The sequence below is a fragment of the Arachis ipaensis genome, chromosome B04, assembly GCF_000816755.2.
Source record: "Arachis ipaensis cultivar K30076 chromosome B04, Araip1.1, whole genome shotgun sequence".
NCBI classification, from domain to species: Eukaryota; Viridiplantae; Streptophyta; class Magnoliopsida; order Fabales; family Fabaceae; genus Arachis; species Arachis ipaensis.
In genome coordinates this window covers 13,146,254-13,150,793 of record NC_029788.2, presented here as the reverse complement: position 1 = coordinate 13,150,793, position 4,540 = coordinate 13,146,254, and the positions used below count along the sequence as shown (strand labels likewise).

At 38.3% G+C, this 4,540-nt stretch overlaps 1 long non-coding RNA gene across 2 annotated transcripts; it reads left to right on the top strand.

Moving 5' to 3' along the window:
* LOC110270534 lies at positions 1,677 to 4,466 on the top strand. 2 transcript variants are annotated; one of them, XR_002360163.1, is made up of 6 exons: positions 1,677 to 1,906; positions 2,652 to 2,706; positions 2,785 to 2,913; positions 3,119 to 3,183; positions 3,891 to 4,128; positions 4,283 to 4,463. It is a non-coding gene; the product is annotated as an uncharacterized LOC110270534 (long non-coding RNA). The 2 variants fall into 2 exon arrangements; XR_002360162.1 differs by having other exon boundaries at positions 3,119 to 4,128; positions 4,283 to 4,466.

The following is a 4,540-nucleotide window of genomic DNA, read 5'->3' as shown; positions in this document are numbered from 1 at the left end:
TACTGCACTCAGAGAAGCTATCATTCTGAAAAAAATTTAATGCTTGGAAAGACTAATATAGAATCAGATACCTTAGTTCTTGTTCAAGCAGTAAAATCAAAAGGAAAAATTTGGAAAATTGATGCAATTCTCAAAGATATTTTCATGCTTTTGAATGATTTGCAGGATACAGGGTTCACCTAGACGCCGAAAGAAGAAAACAAATTAGCTCATGAGATCGCAGCCAGGACATCGATGGAAAGCTTAGGAAACCAATGAAGATTTAACCCCCCCCCCAAATCGGAAATTATAAGTATTGTGAGAAGTGAAGCGAGAGTCAGAGCATGTTGAGCAAGCTATAAGCCTACCCCAAAACAGACTTGGTTGTGCTGCTACTTTACCAAATCAGAGGGGTAGCATGTGAACCAAAGAGAGGATTTAATTTGAAGAATAGTAAAGGCAAGTTATAGAGTAATGAAGGCCCATCAATTAGATCACCAACCTGAGAAGCTCCAACCATGATTACCAAAAGTTCCTTCTTCATCGACGAACTCACATACAGGACGGTTGTACTGGCGCGACAGAGACATGGTCACCATTGTCATGGAAGATATAGTTGTATAAGGGGCAACAACGGTGAAGCAGCGTTGTGGCAAAGTTTCCAGCGGCTAACGTTTCTCCGACAGCTTTCTCTTCGGCGGCTTTCGGTGATGACGTTCTCTGTTATTATAGCAGCAAGATTCAAGGGGTGAATCTGCTCCGAAACCTGATGCTAGAGTGGCCTTAATATGCCGTCACTGGCGTGGCAGGCGAGGAGAGTGACGGTGGCATCCTTGCTTCGATTTCATCATCGGAGAGTAGCAAGGATCCAGTGGAAGGTGTAGGAACCTTGTAGAAGATCATCCAAGTAGCTAGGAGATGCAGAACAGGACGGTGGAGATGCATGCGTCGATAGCAGCACACACGAGCAAGGAGAGACGAATCAGGCGCATCTGGGAGAGGGAGAATCTTCTGGTCGTGTCCATTGATTTAGGGATTCGAGTTTTGAAGATGCTTCCGTCCACCTCGCCAAAGGTCTACCGGTCATCTAGTCGTGGTAGCAGAGGAAAGCCGCTGCAATGAAGGGTATAGATTTTGGTCTCTTGCGCAAGGTTAAGAGGAAATCCCAGGTTTAAATTTTGGGTCGGGTTGCGGGTCGGGTTGGGACTTGGATATTCTACTTTGGGTCTGGGCTAGTTTTGGCCCGGGTACCTGACCCAAAAAAGTTGTTAATACTGGCCAATGAACTATAGCTTACACTACAAAATTTATATTTGTTTGTGGTAGTTTTTTAATGGGAGTTACTAAAAACCTCCATAATATATTTTATTTGTGACAAATTATAAAACTCCCTAAATAATTAATAAAAACTCCCACTATTATAATACTCTTAATTCAATTAATTAAAAAACAACACAAACCAAACAAATATTCACTTAGCCCATACAAAAAAAAATCAAACAGGGCTTTGAGAGGGAGAAAACGAAGGAGAGTGAGATCGAAACCCTACAATCCACCGCCACCGCCATCGCCACCGCCACCGTTGCCGCCACCGCCGCCACCATTCATCTCTGCCATTGTTGCCGTTATTGTCTCCTTCGTCGACACGTCACCGCTGGAGTTATGAATGAGGGACAAGGTGATCGTGGAGCCTCTCCTCTGCTTCTACGTCATCTTCCTCGGCGGGTTCTTCCGCTGGTTCTACTTTTGCTCCGGTGGCTTGAAGAACTCAGAGCGCAGTTTCGATGCGGACGCGGTGGCACTGGCGGAGCAGATCTAGAAGGCGAGCGAGCGGGAGTCTCTGGAAGCTTCGATTGAAGCTGCGATAGTGTGATCGAAGCTATCAAATCTTATGGAACTAATTCTCATGTCGTTCTGAGTCACTGAGGTGAGGATTTGTTCCTACTTTGCAAAGGTTTCCATGAACTAAACAATAAAAATGAAAGAGGGTTGGGTCTTTATTTGTATGAACTTTATTTGTATAATTAAACTAATCTTATGGATCTTTATTTGTATGAACTTTTGACAATTGAGCTTTCAGTCTTATTGAGAAATCAAATTTTGAGGTTTCATACTCCAAAGAATATAACAAGAAAAAGGGGAGTATGAATTCCAACTTAAACTTAGATTTGCTTGATATTGAAAAGTTAAAATGATTTATGCTCCATTTAGCATGACTTGCAAATTTGTGGCTGCTTTCTCAGATTTCTCTGGTTTGATTTGGTGATTGTAGAATAGCGTGCTTTGTCATCTTTAAAGCAAATTTGGTGCTTACTCCACCAAGTTTGTGTCGGAAGATCACTAAATCTCCATATCATCTATATTCATGAGATTCTATTATATTCATGTTGTAATGCTGGGGGGATAAATCTTTTAATATTAACTCTTTAGCTACTGCTTCTTTTGCTATGTCATTATATTACTCTGCTTGGTTTGTTACATTGTAAATTTTATTTTATTTTTTGAATGAATTATGTTTTGTATTTATTTGGATCTTCATTTTTTTTAGATGTTAGGGGCTGGTGTTAGTCAGGTTGCTGTATGCGCATTCTTCTAATGAATAGGATACTTTCCTTGCTGTTTATCTGTACCACTAAATAATATGAAATTTATTTCTAAAACTACTTTTGCAGGGCCTGCTATGGTGTTTTGAGGTTTGTTATGGAAAATGGCGCCAAGGGATGTGAGGTTTGTTCTTGATAGCATCTGATTTTAGGTTTCCTTGTTGCTATGCTTAGGTTGCGATAATATTTTGATTCTGCGCAGGTCATTGTTAGTGGCAAGTTGAGGGCTCAGTGCTAAATCCATGAAGTTCAAGGACGGGTACATGATTTCCTCAGGGCAACCAGTCAAGGACTACATTGATTCTGTGTAAGACATGTACTCCTTAGGCAGGTCAGTATATACTCTTTTAGACAAGTCTTCCTTTGATTGCATTGATAGTGTATGCATTTTGTTTGAATTGAAGAGTCATTACAACACGTTTAAATTGAAGATAATTGAAATCCTCTGCTTGCTTTATTTGAATTATTTTTTAACTGCTATGCGAACTGTTGGTCTAATTCTTCTCACGATTTGGTAATTTCTTTTATTGATTCAGGTTGGAAGAGTTTGCTTGTTGTAACAGATTAGCTTACAAGAGAATTGTAATTATTCAATTTTTAGGTATGAATTAGGTGTTAAAGATCTACTTGTTATTTATTTCTGATTAATCAATTAATTAATATGCAAAACTAGTGTAAAGATCTCAAGTTCTAAATCTGGTGTAAGAAGTTGCTTAGGATTTTGATGTAATGATAATAAATTTGGTGTAATACCAGAAAATTGCTAGCATTAGCCATTCACACGCAATCATTTTCCTTTTGTAGTGAATCAATGAAGTTTGTGATTTTTATGCTAGAGTAATATATTATGTTTCTGTTGAATATGCAGAGCAAAAGAAGCAAAAATTTTTTGGTACCACTGATTTTAGTCTAATGAAGATAGATGATAAAGGAAGGATTCTCTCATTCAGTGAAAAGTCCAAAGGAAAATTATCGTACTATAGAGAGAGCATTCAAATAAAGATTATTTTTATGGATTTGTTTTGCTTTGTCTTTGGAGGTGAATTTGTTTTTAATGATGGTGTTTTCTACTTTTATGTCAAATTCTTGTACTCATAACTGTCATGATAGATTCAACTATATAGACCTTTATCTACTGAAGATAAATTTTAGAGTATACTTCATATAGAACATACAAGCTTCTATGCTCCTGAAATCTTTTATGGACCTGCCATATAATTTGGCATAAATTTCTGCACTCCTTTGTTACTCTACGGAACCAAGTTATTATTTATTAGGTGATTCCTTTATACTTTCTTTCATTGCTAGGCATAAACTTCAAAAATCTTGGCCCAGAAATTGACCATTGTAGTAAGTTATCTTGCCACACACATACCACTATATCTTACTCATCCAGCCATGCATAAATGAGGTAATGAACCTAAAAAAATTCCTTGCAGGCCCTGCAACATATAAGACAGATTGCACAAGAATCTAGCGGAGAAATTCAGTATGGTGGGGGACGCCAGCCTGCTGTGTTAAGGACATTTAGCCAGAGACTCTGCCGGTATGGCCCAGCCTTTTTATTCTGTCAAGAATCTATTCATAGCTGTACATTTGAATTATTGACTTGATGTACATTCGGTGTTTAATTGTAACATTCTAGATAAAATTTGAGTCTTTTTAATTACTGTATAATTAATTGAAATTAAACTTCTTAGGGGGTTCAATGATGCTGTTAATGGGTTTGTGGAGGATGGTTGGTCACTGCTAGGCAATGATGGGGTAGAAGATGTGACTATAGCTATAAACTCATCTCCCAACAAATTTTTGGGGTCCCAGTACAATTCATCAATGTTCCCAGCTTTTGGAGGTGGGGTTCTATGTGCCAAGGCATCCATGCTGTTGCAGGTACTTAATGAAGCAAACAAATTTCATGATCACCTATGGTACAAAAGTAATATTCTTGAACTGCTTTT